The 17009-nt window shown below is 42.0% G+C and overlaps 1 long non-coding RNA gene across 4 annotated transcripts in view; it reads right to left on the reverse strand.

Annotated features, from left to right (window-relative positions):
• Positions 1 to 17009, reverse strand: part of LOC145823752 (uncharacterized) — an 84634-nt gene that overhangs the window by 20346 nt on the left and 47279 nt on the right. For all 4 annotated transcript variants that reach the window (XR_014365887.1, XR_014365885.1, XR_014365886.1 and 1 more), the window contains one exon: positions 15870 to 15962. This is a non-coding gene — a long non-coding RNA (uncharacterized LOC145823752). The remainder of the gene's footprint in view (positions 1 to 15869; positions 15963 to 17009) is intronic.

The following is a 17009-nucleotide window of genomic DNA, read 5'->3' on the forward strand; positions in this document are numbered from 1 at the left end:
AGAAAATTTAAAGTTTGGGCTGCGTGTTCAACTTTCAATCAGTGTGGGCTGCGTGTTCACTATTCTAATCTGGGCTGTGTGTTCAGAAAATTTAAAGTGTAGGCCGTGTGTCCACTTTCGAATTCGGGCTGTGTGTTCGACAAATCAGTGTTTGAGCCGTGTATTCACCTCTTAACTAATGTGTACTGTGCGTTCGCAATTAATTAATGAGCCGAGTGTTCAGAAATTCGAGTGTTTAAACTACATGTTCAGGATGCAAGCAAAGTACTATGTCATAAGCTAAACTGCGTGTTCAAGCATGGCAAAGGTGCGAAATATACGAAAAATGCAGAAAATGAAGTAAATACCTCTCGGGCTTCATGAGAGAGGTGATGCTCTGGCTCTCGGAGAAGCAGATCCCCAGGTGCTCACTCATCAAAATTAGTGAAATGACGGAAAACGGCACGCGGAAGGACATGTGCTGGCGGAGCGTACCTCCCAGGAATAAAAGGGCGGACCCTCGGGGGTAGAGTCATGGGATCAAAATCGTCTCCGGCACCTGGAAAGCCTCCGCCGTGGGGAGAATTACCCGCCATTTTCAGAAGATCTGCAAAAAGAGCAAAAATGAGCGAAAATTAGCCAAAATTGGAAAAAGTCAACAAAAGTCAACTCTCGGGAAATGAAAAAGTCAACAAAAGTCAACCCTCGGGAAAATCTTCCAAATGTTGAGACAAACTCACCTCAAGTGGCGGAAATGAGAAAAGAAGCTCCGAAACCGAAATTTAATCGCTTCAAAGTGCTTGAAACTGAATATTTTTGTGGAAACAACTTGCGTGGGGCGTTGGAAAACGCGTATAGAACTCAGATCTGGAGAAGAAAGTGTTGTAGGAGGCAAGAGAGGAGAAGATCTCGGCTGCATTATATAGGCTCCAAGTCTTGGGATAAAGGAGCATGAAGAAAGGAGGTGAAAGGACCAAAATGCCCTCGGATTTGGGCATATGGCCGGCCGGCCACCTTTTCTAGAAGGCCAGCCATTTCCTTTTTGGAAAACCGGCCAGCCAGCCATTCACTTTTTGTAAAACCAGCCGGCCACCTCCTATCCCTCATAAAACTGGCCGGCCATGTCCCTCACAGGCTCACCTAGCTCCCTGCAAATTTTGAGGAAGATTGGAGTTCCCGGGACCTGAAAAAGTTCAAGAAAAGTACACTTCCGGTCGCGAAATTGCTCCGCCGGAACTTCAGCTTCAAGATCTGACATGTGTCTCATCATCATTCATCAAAATCAAAGTGTATCCTTTTTGAATGAGTTGTAGCCTTTCCAGGAAGTAGATCGGGGGCCGTGATTGAGTCGCCTTCGCCGAAACACGCATTTCCGTACTCGTTATTTCATGACAAACGGGCACCCTGATTTATGCTCGCTTTGCACTATCGTGCACATAACTTGCATTCTCATGAGCATACTCACATTTTTTATGCACATTTCTTGATATTGGCATACCTCTATGCTTGAGCATGCGTTGTCACGCATGTTCCACTCTTGCATTGCGATGCGTTCACTCGCCGGCACTGCGTGTGTCAGACTTCCAGAATCACATTGGATATATGTTGGTAGCATATTGTACTTGTTGCAATTTCTCTCTTTTGCAGGCACGATATTGTATGTACGGTTCAATTGAGGCTGGTGCGACCAGACGAATCGCGCAGGTATCGTATCTTCTCCGTGTGAGACTTGGCGAGGATTGAATAATTCTCCGCATTCTTAACTGCATGAAATGTAGTTGTTGCTTTGCATTCTTGCTTAAAACTGTTGCATCTATTTGCGAATACTTGCTTCATTACAGCCTGCTGCATTTGCATGATCATTGAGTTATGTCTGGCTTCTTGCATATCGCTTTGCATTTTGCCCCCCTGCCTGCGGGCCTGCCTGCGGGCACATCTCTGTCTATCTTGTCTGTTTGTCTAAGTCTTCGGCCTTGTCAAAAATGGGTCGTCTCTGGGCTTTGACATTCACTCCCGTCACCTGCGACTTCCGAGTTCTGTCAAAGAGGGGCAACTATAGACACCCCATTTTTGACCGACCTTAAGACTCAGACGTCACCGATTGAGTGCTTGGTGATATTACATAATGTGCTCGTTCAGAAGTTTCAGAGTCGCGGCCGTGAGCCCTACCTCCGGACTTCCGAACCCTCTTTTGTGCTTTGTCTCGGTTTGCGAACCAGGCTCGGTTTTCGCTGTTCCTTTTTCTGAGGGGAGGGAGAGGTCCCGTAGACCATCTCTCAGTGGCGTAGGCTACATTTTGTGGCCGCAGGCCATTTTGCCCATTCCGGAGTCCGGTTCCCGGTTTTCGGAGCCGTTGGCCGTGTGCCTCGGTTCGGGACCGCCTAACCATCTCCGTTTGTTCTGATTTTTGGCATACTTCCTTTCTACTCCCTTTTGAGGGACACTGGGGTCTGAGAAACCCACTTCGTGGCCGAATGCCACTTTCGGTGCTTAACAGGGACCTCGAACTGCGCGTTTTGGCCCCCGAACATTCGTTTTGCAACGGTTTTCGTTCATTTTTGGCAGGTACCTCTATTTTATCACTGGGAAGGTCACTGAAGGGTGGGAGGCCAGTAATTGTTGCAGCAACCAGTTATATATCCTCCGACACCCTCCGACGCCCGTTTTTCACACTTCCGGGCTAATGTTGAACACCTTGGGGCCACTTTCTTGAACCTTGAACCACATATTTGTGATGTACACACATGGGAGGACCCTAAAAGTTGGTGGCCAGCCACTAATGTTACTTGACCCTTTTGAACCCCTCCTTCCGGGCTAATGTTGAACACCTTGGGGCCACTTTCTTGAACTTTGAACCACATATTTGTGATGTACACACATGGGAGGACCCTAAAAGTTGGTGGCCGGCCAGTAGTTCCACCTGACCCTTTTGAACCCCTCCTTCCGAGCTAATGTTGAACACCCTTGAGCCACTTTCTTGGACTTTTAACCACAGGGTTGTATTGTACACACATGGGAGGACACCATCATGTGGTGGCCGGCCACTAAACCAGCTTGACCCTTTTGACCCCTAGCCGGCCGGCTAGGGGATGTGGCCAGCCGGCCACCTACAACAAAAATACTTGGCCGGCCATGATCCTCACACTGTTCACTTTACAGCTGTATAGCTTTATCCCCCAGAAAATATCTATATCCGGGGGATATTTTGTGGGGGAAAGTTTGCCTCCTTTTCCCCCCACCTTTACACCCTCTTTTGTTCCATATAACCAAGGGCCAACACTTATTTTTGAGGTTAGAGAAATTGCCTTCAAGCATATACATTCAAACCTCCCTCTATCTCTCTCATTTCCTCAAAAACATCCAAGTTCTATACTTCATTTCTTCATCACCACCAAGCACCACCATCACCACTCCATTTCCAGCAACAAGGAGGGTTTCTCAAAGGCTAAAGGTGCTGCAACTTGGTCCAAGAAGCAACAAAAGACTTGTCTCCAAGGGTGAGTTGCCATTTCCCCTTTTTTGAGCTTTTCTTTGCAACATTTCTTAACCATCTATGCTTTTTGCTTTGAGCTCCGGCCATAACTGAAAGTGGCCTTATTTTGAGCTCATTTTCATGTCTCATTAAGGGCTCAACCCTGTTTGAGCCCTCCATCTTGCACTTGCTTCATTATCCCTCTAAAATGTCATTTTCTTGCATGATATTTTTAGCTTGTGTGTGATTTGTTTTGGAGCATGTGGTAAACTGATAATAGGCTTATTTTGAGCCCCTCTTCAACATTGAAGAAGGGCTCAACACTGTTTGGGACTTCCATGTTGTACTTGCCTTTATACTCCCTTTTCGGTCCCATTTTTGCATGCTTTGGCAGCCTATTGTGCTTTGGTTTTTGGCCATTTTACAGCACTGAAAATAGTCTCATTTTGGTCCATTCTTCATGTTTAATTTAGGGCCTTTCATGGTTTGGGACCTCCATATGCCACTTCATGTTATATCTCTCTTTTGGTCCCCATTCTTGCATGTTTTGTTAGCCTATCATTCTTTTGTTTTTGGCCATTTTACAGTTCTGAAAATAGTCTTATTTTGGCCCATTCTTCATGTTTCATTAAGGGTCTTTGGCCGTTTGTGGAATATTTTGTATACTTTGTGTTATAGCCACTTTTGAGCCTCATTTTGCATTGCATTTCTAGCATGTTTGTATACTGTTTTGGAGTTTTTACAGTTCTGAAAATAGTCATATTTTTGGTCCCTCTTCAATGTTGTAGAAGGGAATTTTTCATTTTGGGCTTTGCATATACCACTTGCCTCTTTGGCCACCTTTTGGCCCTTTTTCTTGCATGGGAGTGCAGCCATACCTGTGTTTGTTTTTGGGGTTTTTACAGTTCTGGAAAACATCATATTTTGGGCCCCTCTTCAACTTTGTTGAAGGGCCCTAACCTGTTTGATGACATCACCTATGAGTTGCTTCTTAATCCCATGTTTAGGGCCATTTCTTGCATGCTAGTTTTGCCCTATCTTGGTTTGCTGTTTGGCCATGTTTTGTACTAGTAAAATGCTTATTTCGGGGCTTCCTTACTTCTGTCTTTTCATTCCATGTGCCAATTATGCATGTTTGGTATAGCTATAGGCCATTTCGGGTGCCTAATTTTGCATTTCGGGAGAAACTCCATGCATCGGGTGTGATTTCGCCTCATTTCGGGGCTGTTTTCCCCCATATTTCAGTGCCTAAATTCCATGTTGCATTCTATATGCCATTTCCATGCCATTGCATCGCATTCTGTCATTTCCTCGGTTTGCGTGCCCGTGTGCACACATTTCGAGGCACTTCATTTTCATCCATCGGCTTCTTATGTGAGTGTGGCTGAGGCTCTCTCATGTTAGTATAAGTCCATGTTACATTTTCCATGCCATTTTAGCCATATTGCATTGCGTATGCTATCGCCTCGATTTGCGTGCCCGTGTGCACGCATTTCGAGGCATCTCATTTTCACGCTATAGTGCATGCTAGGTTGTATCTTAGATCGCATTCTGTCATTTTCTCGGTTTGCGTGCCTGTGTGCACGCACTTCGAGGCATCTCATTTTCACAGCATTGTGCATGTTAGGCTGTATCTTAGTTGCATTCCATGCATGTCATGCATATTGCATCGTGTTCGAGATAGGAGTTAGCCCGGGCGCAGGAAACGAGGTGCATTTCGTACTCCGAGTGACGGAATGTGTCTCAATTCCCCAGCCACCGACACTCCGGATCATCCATGATGGAGTTAGGTCTTGTTGTGTTTTCATGTGCATTCATTCCATATTAAATTGTGCAATTCGACTCCTCGGCCATCATGCATCGGTGTGCGTGATTGGCGGCGCGAGGATCGAGGCATGCATATATTTGTGAAAATACATTGCTATGCCCCTTTCCTGCTCTCTGTTGCAGCAAAATGAAGAATCAGCAACTTTTCGGGACTTGGCGCATTTTCCAAGGATAACTGCTAAACAGAGGCTAATTGGGGCATCCCGGTGGATTTCCGCGCAAGGCAGCCCAAATGTACATCATCCATCAGAAGCAAGGCAATCCCGGGCTTGCAGGCCAGTTTTATTTGCTTTCTTAGTTAATTCATTAATTAATTAGGAATTTGTATATTATTTGGACTGTATTATTTGGACTGTAATATTCTTTTATTCGGGACTGTATTATTCGGACCCTCTGCGCGAGGGCACAACTGTAATAAGTGTGCGTGTGTGTGTTGTATGTCTTCCAACCCCACGTCTTTCTCCCTTTTATTTATCCGCTTATGATGGTTAGATTAGGGCATATTTCAATTAGTATACAGTATGACAGCATGTTTGCATCATTCATTTGTTTTGCATGCACCGGGCTCGGCGCATCATACTAACTGCATTGTATTTTTCAAATCTAAATTGAATACATGATAGTTGTAGCATCTCATATGCCATGTTTAGAATAGCCGAGCCTGCTATAGTTTGCATTCTTGCATGTGTTGCATTAGGCATTTCTGTATACTTAGGATTCATGCATGATTTCTAATGAGTTTCTGTTTTGGCTTGGAGTACTCAGTAAGCTTTATGCTTTAGCATCCTTGCATGCGTGTGAGTGACTGCCATGATAGCATGCTTACCATGAGGCTATGTGCTTACATGATATATCTGCCTGAATGCCTGTGGGTGAAGGTTGGGTTACTTAAATTGGAATAAATCATCAAATGTTTCAAGCCTACCTGCGGGTAGCAAACCATTTTCAAAAAGCGAACATGAAATGTTTTGTTCCAATTCAGGCGATCCAGTCTATACTTGTATGCTGTGCGCATCACATAGTAACCTAGGCTAATAACCGGAATAAGAACATACAATGTTTTCAAAAATAGATATCATGGTTAGTAGAGGCCGGTCAATGACCGGGCGAGCGGGGGTGCTCACGAAGTGACCTTCCCCAATCGTACCCAAGTTCTCGAGCCGAGGCAACTTTGGTGATGACGGACACGTGGCCTTTTGGCACCGAGTCAGGGTTTCCTAAATTTCCCAAAATAAAATATTTAGGTGGCGACTCTGTATCTGGCAAAGCAGTCCATGTTTGGCACTTCTTTCAAAAATCTGTTTTCTCAAAACGATTTGTCGGATTTGGACTCTTTGGTTCAGACTTAGAACCGTGACCACAAATCGAGTCCGAGCTGTAGCGAGGTCCCCCGCAGGCTTGTTACACCTGTACAGCTACATATATATATGAGCAGTGAGCTAAAGCCCAGTGAATAACATAATGCGTAAAGAGGTTAAGAATGAATGTCCTTACAGTATGAAAACAGTTCGTTTAAGTAGTATTTCAGTTGTTCAGTCAGTACAGTCGTATGTGGTACACCCATTAGCATAACAGTACAGTCAACAGTAGGTCTTAAAAGACCGAGCAGTAACGATGGCCATCAGTCAGTAAACAGTAGTGGTTCCAACGAGGGAACCGACAGAGATCTCTGTAACAGTAACAGTAAACAGTAGGTGCTAAGGATGCCACAATACAGTTCAGAATATAGGACATACATTCATTCAGTTAACAGTAATCAGTTCAGAAAACAGTACAGTTCAGTTGTTCAGAAGATAATCATTTGTGAACATATCTTTACACAAACGTTACTCATAGAGTTCTGGGCTACAGTATGCTAGGGCGTGTCTTCCCAGTCGCCAACCCTACACAGTTAACAGATTGAACACACTAAGCTACACAGTTGGAAAAGATAATAACTTAACCCCTAATGCCTCGGTGTGTTCTACATCTATATCCTCAATAAGATGCCTTAAACTAGGCTTAAGCATGCCTAGGATGGGATGAGGATGCAAAGATGTACTCAAAAAGCAATTTCGAAATTTACAGAAAAACATACTCCCGCTCGAGCGCAGGTTTTCCCGCTCGAGCGGTCATGCAACAAAGGTACACGCTCGAGCGTATAATACTCCGCTCGAGCGTACTGTAAAAGTACTGGATGGGTGAAATCTCCGCTCGACGCCTGCTCGAGCTTGAGACACATGACTCCGCTCGAACGCCCAATCCTCCGCTCGAGCAGACTATAAAACAGTGCAGAGAAATGCTGGATGTTCGGATTCCACGCTCGAGCGCCACTTTCCCCGCTCGAGCGGAAGTGCAAAATCTGGAAATTCCAAATTGCACTGCCAAGCTCAAAACCAAGTTTAAATGCATCAAAGCCGATCCTCTTGGGCTGAATTTCCAGAAAACACTTGTAAGCATATAGAATGACATGGTTCAAAGCTCAATTTTGAGAAATCAAGGCCCAAGGGTGTTTAATTCAAACTCAATTTCAAACCAATTTCATGAACATGAAGGACATGCAAACATGCATGAATTTAAATCATTTTGAAGCTCCAATTCGATGCTCTAAGGAGCCAATTCTTTTCAAAACATGATGAAATCATGGACTTAAACATAATTATGAACATGCATGTAACCTTTGCCATGAAAACAACTCAAACATCTACATTACAAACATGCATGCATGAAATGAGCTTCAAATCAACAACAATGAACCAATTCTAGACTTAAATCACTAGAGGCTCAAGAATCTTGCATGAATAAGCTTAAACACAACAAAGAGGGGTTGAATTCCTTACCTAGAGCTTTAGTTACAAGGTGAGGAAGCTTAATTTGCAACCTATGTTCCAATTCCTTCAATTACCAAGCAATTTACAAACAAAATTGAGATGAAATCCACTCCTCTAGTCTCTCTCTCTCTCTATGGTCGGCAAGGCAAGGAAGAAGGCTGAGGAAAACGTTTTGATTCAAGTGTAATGAACTCAAAGGTGTATAGGTAGTGGCCCACTCAAGGGCAAGGTTGTAAATAAGTCCAATTCATGTAATTTGGTACCATTCGATCTAATTTAATCATACCTTCAGATAATTATACCATAAATTCACATTAATTATGAGGATCATAAAACATCAATCAATTCCGAATTCGGCCGCCGATAAGATCTTCAATTAGCAGTTTAAACACTAAAATGCGCACAGATCAAATAAACAATCAACAGATAGAATGCAATTCAAACGTACATACTCAGTCAATTCAGTTCCAGTTTTCAGTCAGTCAGTTCAGTACTTTAATCAGATCAATTATCAGTCATAATCAGCTCATTTTAACGGTAGTCAGTGTTTAACGGTAAGCAGTGGTGAGGATTATTACAGTCTCCCCTCCTTAAAAAGAGTTTAGTCCTCTAAACTCGAGTTACCTTCATTCTGGAAGAAAACAGGATTCAGTGGAAACAGTTCAGGATATCTTTTAGCCATGTCCTCTTCCCTTTCCCAGGTGGCATACACACCACCATGGTTTTGCCAGTCGACTTTTACCAACGGGATTTTTTTGTTTCTCAGTTTCTTGATCCGTCTGTTTACAATCTGTATAGGCCGTTCCTCGTAAGTGTAGTTCTCACTCAGCACTATACGAGTAGGCTCTATTACATGGAAAGGATCCCGTAGGTAGTCTCTCAACATAGAAATGTGGAAGACATTATGCATATGCTCCATTTCAGGAGGAAACGCAACTTGATACGCCACCGGATTGATTTTCTCAATAATCTCATATGGTCCGACGTATCTCGGTGCTAACTTGCCTTTTACTCCAAAACGAGTCTGGCCTTTCATCGGTGTCACTTTCACAAATACGTGATCACCCACTTCATACTCTCTGTCTCGTCTTCTGACATCAGCATAACCCTTCTGTCTGCTCTACGCAGTTTTCAGTCTCTGTTGTATCAGTTTCACTTTCTCAGTCGTTTCATATACAATCTCGGGCCCGAACAAAGGCCCATCTCCAACTTCTGCCCAGCAAATCGGAGATCTGCATTTTCTTCCATACAATGCCTCGAAAGGCGCCATGCCAATACTCGAGTGATAGTCGTTGTTGTAAGCAAATTCAGCTAAGGGCAAATGACTTTCCCAGTTTCCCTGAAAATCAAGGACACACATTCTCAGTAAATCCTCCAGAGTCTGGATGGTCCTTTCTGACTGGCCATCTGTCTGAGGATGATAGGCACTACTCAGTCTCAGTTTAGTACCCAATGCAGTCTGTAAGCTTTGCCAGAACCTCGATGTAAACTTCGAATCCCTGTTAGAAACAATGGACACAGGCACTCCATGCAGTCTAACAATTTCATCAATATAGAGTATAGCCAATTTGTCCGCATTATAAATTGTCTTAACAGGTAAGAAGTGAGCAAATTTAGTCAGTCTATCAACAATAACCCAAATCGAGTCCATACCTTTACTGGAGCGAGGCAACCCAACGATGAAATCCATAGTAATATGTTCCCATTTCCACTCCGGTATTGGTAAGGGCTGCAATAAGCCTGCGGGTTGTTGATGTTCAGCTTTAATTTGTTGGCAATGAAGACATTTCGATACAAAATCAGCAATTTCTTTCTTCATTCCCGGCCACCAGAAATTCAATTTCAGGTCTTGGTACATTTTCGTATTCCCTGGATGGATAGATAGTTTTGAATTGTGGCCCTCTTGCAGAACTCTTCTTTTCAGTTCAGTATCATTCGGTACACACAGTCTTTCTTGAAATTTCAGTACATTGTTCTCAAATTTGAAACCCGGTCTAGGTTTAGATTCTCTTTCTTCGATGATCTTCTTCAAGAAGTCATCCAGTTGCTGTTTTTCTTTAATCTCCTCAATCAGTGCCGGTTGAGCAGAAATAGCAGCTAAGGTTCCACATTGTTCTCGTAAAACAATTTCAATTTCAGATTTTTTAAGGTCACAAAGCAACTCTTTCTGTCCGGTAAGCAAACATGCTAAGTTTCCAGTCGATTTCCGGCTTAATGCATCGGCAACGGTGTTGGCTTTTCCGGGATGATACAATATCTGTAGGTCATAATCTTTTATCAGTTCTAGCCATCTTCGCTGTCTCATGTTCATTTCTTTCTATGTGAAGAAATATTTCAAACTCTTGTGGTCGGTGTATACTTCACATGTCACCCCGTACAGATAGTGACGCCGGATTTTCAATGCAAATACTACTGCAGCAAGTTCCAGATCATGGGTCGGGTAGTTCTTTTCATGCAGTCTCAGTTGTCGGGAAGCATAGGCAATTACTCTCCCATTCTGCATTAAAACACATCCCAAACCCTTGTGAGAAGCATCACTATATACAGTATAACCATCCGTACCAGAAGGTAAGGTAAGAACAGGTGCAGTCACTAATCGAGTTTTCAACTCCTGGAAAACAGATTCTCTTTGGTCAGTCCAGTCAAAAGATATCCCCTTTTGAGTCAGTTGAGTCAACGGTAAAGCAATTTTGGAGAAATCTCTGACAAATCTTCTGTAATATCCAGCCAAACCCAAAAAGCTTCGGACTTCAGTCACGTTGGTTGGTCTAGGCCAGTTCACTACAGCTTCGATTTTCTGCGGATCAACAGAAATTCCATCTTTGCTAACAACATGCCCCAAAAACATAACATGGTCAAGCCAAAATTCACATTTAGACAGTTTAGCATACAGTTTCTGTTCTCTTAAGGTTTGTAGAGTAAGTCTCAGATGATGTTCATGTTCTTCTATACTCTTGGAGTAAATCAATATGTCATCAATAAATACAACAATAAAATTGTCAAGGTACGGTTTAAAGATTCTGTTCATAAGGTCCATAAATGCAGCTGGTGCATTGGTAACTCCGAAAGGCATAACTAAAAATTCGTAATGTACATACCTCGTTCTAAAAGCAGTTTTATCAATGTCATCTGATTTAACTTTCAACTGATGGTATCCGGATCTGAGATCAATCTTCGAAAACACTCTAGCACCCTGCAACTGATCAAACAGGTCATCAATACGTAGTAATGGGTATTTATTCTTTACAGTTACCTTATTCAGTTCACGATAATCAATGCACAATCTCAGTGAGCCGTCTTTCTTCTTTACAAACAAAACAGGTGCGCCCCACGGTGAGGTACTAGGTCTGATGAACTTTTTGTCTAACAGTTCTTGCAATTGCACTTTCAGTTCTTTCAGTTCAGTTGGAGCCATTCGGTAAGGAGCTTTAGAAACTGGCTGTGTTCCGGGAACCACATCAACAGTAAACTCAATCTCCCTGTCAATCAAATCTCCTGGAAGATTATCTGGAAAAACATCTGGGAATTCTCTGACAACAGGAATACAGTTCACATTAGTATTATCATCAGTAGACACAGTCAATACAGAACACAGATATCCCTTACAGTCCTTTCTAATCAATTTTACAGCTTTCACAGATGAAATCAGATACGGGGGAGGTACTACTCCAACCCCATTAAACACAAATTCAGGTCGACCAGGTGGATGGAAAACTACTTGTTTCGTTACACAGTCTATGGTGGCATGATATTTCGTTAACCAGTCCATCCCCAATATTACATCAAAATGGTCAATGTTCAATGGCAGTAAATCGATAAACAGATGTGCATCTCCGACAATGATTTCACAAGCAGGGTACATGTATGCACAGGTCATAGATCCCCCAACGGGTGATGATACAGCTAACAGATAATTCATAGGTTCTAAGGGTCTATTCAATTTACGCGAAAAAGCACGCGACACATAAGAATGCATAGACCCCGAATCAATCAGTACATAAGCATTCTGAGTACAAATAGAGAGAATACCTGACACAACGGTCTCGGTATTCTGGACGTCTCCCGGTACTAGGGCGAACACTCGGCCCTGCCTCATAGGCTCTTTCCCGGTAGCTTTGGGGTTCGGTTTCGGTGTAACAGTCGATGCCGCTACGCTTGGTGTAGCTTTACTACTAGCTTGTGGAGCAGAGGGACAGTCTTTAACCATGTGGCCCACCTTGCCACACCTGTAACAAGCTCCAGATAATTTATAACAAACTCCCTTATGGTTTTTACCACATTCAGAACAGGGCAGTATTGTACGGTTTCCTTGACTAGAAGTAGTCGTTGACCCTGTGTTTTTCTTTTTGTTCAACGGGTTGTTCTTGCCTTTCTTGAATTTAAAACCCTGCCTCTTACCACGCCATTCCGACGTTGGTGTTTCAGTTTTCAGTGCTTCAATGTTTGATTCAGCCATTAAGGCTAGGTCGAGGACGTTCACATAGTTCGGTAGTTTCAGAACATTTATTCGGTCAAGAATTGCAACATTAAGGCCGCCTTCAAATTTTCTGGCCTTCTGTAATCAGTATCCACCATATGCGGTGCATATCTAGTAAGCTCGGTGAATTTCGTCTAATATTCAGCAACAGACATTGCTCCTTGTCTCAGTTGTTCAAACTCAGTCACCTTTCTGTCCCTTACACACTGAGGGAAGTACTTTTCAAAGAAGGCTCCTTTGAATTGAGCCCAAGTCAGAACGGTATTTTCATCACGGATGAGCATCCACCACCTTCTAGCTTCTTCTTGCAATGTAAAGGTGGCTAACAGTACCTTGTGTGCTTCAGAGCACGGAAAAACCTCAAATAATTTTTCAGTCTCCAGAACCCAAGCTTCAGCTTTTAACGGTTCAAGGCCTCCCTGAAAGGATGGCGGTTTCATTTTGCTGAACTTCTGGGTGAGAGGGATTATGTCCCCATCATTTACATTCACATTCTGTTCATTCACATTCACATTCTGTTCCGGTACAACCGGAGGAGGAGGTGGGGGCTGTTGATTTAGTTGTTGGTCCAGTCTTGCAGTTATCAGTTCCATCATTTGTTCCAGTCTGGCCATTCTGGCCTCAGAGGATGAGGTTTCAGTTTCATTTGCAGTGTTTGCGTTATCCATTTCACTATAAGCAGTTATAACAGTTTTAAACAAAAGCAGTCACTTGTTTAACAGTTTTCATACGTTAACATATATTCAATCATAACATAACCACACACTTATCATGCTCATGAAATGCCCTAATCACTTTTCTAGGACATCCTATAGCTCATTTGGACACGTGTGTGCGGTATAACTCGTGGTAAGTATCGCTCTGATACCACTCTGTCACGACCCAAACCCGGCCCTATGGGTTTAGCACCGTAACCGGCCAGTAATCCGAGATTACCGAAGGCCTGCAGAACAGTAGTACAGTAAAACAGAGTACAGGGCCTGGCGGAAGCCAATATAGTAAATAAACAATGCCCAATGAGCTGTGACAGTCTGTATGCAAAAAGACTTTCATACATATGTACATAAACAGTACAGAACAGTATGCACAATATTTACATAATCATTCAGACTAGGGACTCAATCCCTGCATAACAGTACAATAAACATTCAGTTTATACAAAACAGTAAGACGGTACAGAAGGGGGAATTGCAAAACGCCCCTAAGCCTTGACATAATAGGCTCAGAACCTCGCAGTGAGGCACAGTAGTTGGCTTGACAAAACTGGAGTAACCCTGACGCTCCTAGCCGCGGTCTAGTGCCTGTACAGCTACATATATATATGAGCAGTGAGCTAAAGCCCAGTGAATAACATAATACGTAAAGAGGTTAAGAATGAATGTCCTTACAGTATGAAAACAGTTCATTTAAGCAGTATTTCAGTTGTTCAGTCAGTACAGTCGTATGTGGTACACCCATTAGCATAACAGTACAGTCAACAGTAGGTCTTAAAAGACCGAGCAGTAATGATGGCCATCAGTCAGTAAACAGTAGTGGTTCCAACGAGGGAACCGACAGAGATCTCTGTAACAGTAACAGTAAACAGTAGGTGCTAAGGATGCCACAATACAGTTCAAAATATAGGACATACATTCATTCAGTTAACAGTAATCAGTTCAGAAAACAGTACAGTTCAGTTGTTCAGAAGATAATCATTTGTGAACATATCTTTACACAAACGTTACTCACAGAGTTCTGGGCTACAGTATGCTAGGGCGTGTCTTCCCAGTCGCCAACCCTACACACTTAACAGATTGAACACACTAAGCTACACAGTTGGGAAAGATAATAACTTAACCCCTAATGCCTCGGTGTGTTCTACATCTATATCCTCAATAAGATGCCTTAAACTAGGCTTAAGCATGCCTAGGATGGGATGAGGATGCAAAGATGTACTCAAAAAGCAATTTCGAAATTTACAGAAAAACATAGTCTCGCTCGAGCGGTCATGCAACAAAGGTACACGCTCGAGCGTATAATACTCCGCTCGAGCGTACTGTAAAAGTACTGGATGGGTGAAATCTCCACTCGACGCCTGCTTGAGCTTGAGACACATGACTCCGCTCGAACGCCCAATCCTCCGCTCGAGCGGACTGTAAAACAGTGCAGAGAAATGCTGGATGTTCGGATTCCACGCTCGAGCGCCACTTTCCCCGCTCGAGCGGAAGTGCAAAATCTGGAAATTCCAAATTGCACCGCCAAGCTCAAAACCAAGTTTAAATGCATCAAAACCGATCCTCTTGGGCTGAATTTCCAGAAAACACTTGTAAGCATATAGAATGACATGGTTCAAAGCTCAATTTTGAGAAATCAAGGCCCAAGGGTGTTTAATTCAAACTCAATTTCAAACCAATTTCATGAACATGGAGGACATGCAAACGTGCATGAATTTAAATCATTTTGAAGCTCCAATTCGATGCTCTAAGGAGCCAATTCTTTTCAAAACATGATGAAATCATGGACTTAAACATAATTATGAACATGCATGTAACCTTTTCCATGAAAACAACTCAAACATCTACATCACAAACATGCATGCATGAAATGAGCTTCAAATCAATAACAATGAACCAATTCTAGACTTAAATCACTAGAGGCTCAAGAATCTTGCATGAATAAGCTTGAACACAACAAAGAGGGGTTGAATTCCTTACCTAGAGCTTTAGTTACAAGGTGAGGAAGCTTAATTTGCAACCTATGTTCCAATTCCTTCAATTACCAAGCAATTTACAAACAAAATTGAGATGAAATCCACTCCTCTAGTCTCTCTCTCTCTCTATGGTCGGCAAGGCAAGGAAGAAGGCTGAGGAAAACGTTTTGCTTCAAGTGTAATGAACTCAAAGGTGTATAGGTAGTGGCCCACTCAAGGGCAAGGTTGTAAATAAGTCCAATTCATGTAATTTGGTACCATTCGATCTAATTTAATCATACCTAATCAGTTTTCAGATAATTATACCATAAATTCACATTAATTATGAGGATCATAAAACATCAATCAATTCCGAATTCGGTCGCCGATAAGGCCTTCAATTAGCAGTTTAAACACTAAAATACGCACAGATCAAATAAACAATCAACAGATAGAATGCAATTCAAACGTACATACTCAGTCAATTCAGTTCCAGTTTTCAATCAGTCAGTTCAGTACTTTAATCAGTTCAATTATCAGTCATAATCAGTTCAGTTTAACGGTAGTCAGTGTTTAACGGTAAGCAGTGGTGAGGGTTATTACACAGAGAGAGAGAGATGAGAGAGAGAAAGAGACCTGAAGGGCGACCAATGGTAGCAGGCCAGGAAGTTCTACAGAGAGAGGCTTCAAAACCATCCCTAATAAGCCTCAGGACAATCCATGTTGATGCTAAGTCCAAAAACATGCAGCACCATTAATAGGTACCAAGGTATTATATCAATGAATGTTGTTATCCAGCAAGCTAGCAGATTGGGTTATGATAACAGCACAAGTCCAAAGTAGTGGTAGGATTTCAAATTTGATAACAACACAACTCCAAAAACACATTGACAACCCAGTTTTTTATAAGTTTTTTTGGAGTTCTATAAGCAACAATTAAGTTTTTTATTATACGTTTTACCTAACCTCAATCAATGAATATCACAACCCAGTTTTTTGTTATACTTTTTACTTAACCTTAATGAATGAATATCACAACCCAAGTCAACTCACATAATTATAAACTCTTTACTAGCAAGATTCTTATATGAAAACATAGACAAAGTGAATAATATAAAAAAGAACTTGCAAATTGGCACTACAATCTAGATGCCATATATCCAAATTCCTCTCTATCAAGAGACCTAAATGCCTTACTGTAAGTAAGGGTGCACTACATCCTCTTAGGTTCTCTGTAAAACTCCACAGAAATAAATTACAAAGTTGTCTCCGAAAATCCTCAAACATGTCTTTAAACTTTTACTACTTGCCTAGCCAAGTGACATCACTTGAAGCAATTCTATTGCAAAAGAAATAGTATCGCTCATTTTCAGTTTCAATCTATCAAAGGTTCGCTCAGCCAATTTAATTGATATATAGGCAACAATCAAAAAACAAAACACAATAAACACAAATTAGAAAATATAGCCATCCACAATTGGCATTTGGCCTACTTGAAAAAAATTATAATGCTTTCTCTGTGTGAGGAAGTGTCTCAAGCTTGAGTCTCATTCAGGAAGAATTTTTTTAACCAATGTAGAGGAATTTATTTATTTATTTTAGAAAAAAAAATGGACAGATGATACTCCAAGTAAATTTCATAAGCAAGAAATAAGGTGAATCATCAAGTTAATTGCTACTACTACTACTACTACTACTAGTACTTTAAAAGTAGAAATGATTGACAAAAGAAAAAGAAAAGAACATTTGAGGTATCTTTTAACATTGTAATGCATA

Source organism: Camellia sinensis, chromosome 1, assembly GCF_055761805.1.
Source record: "Camellia sinensis isolate YWXY chromosome 1, ASM5576180v1, whole genome shotgun sequence".
Classification (NCBI taxonomy): domain Eukaryota; kingdom Viridiplantae; phylum Streptophyta; class Magnoliopsida; order Ericales; family Theaceae; genus Camellia; species Camellia sinensis.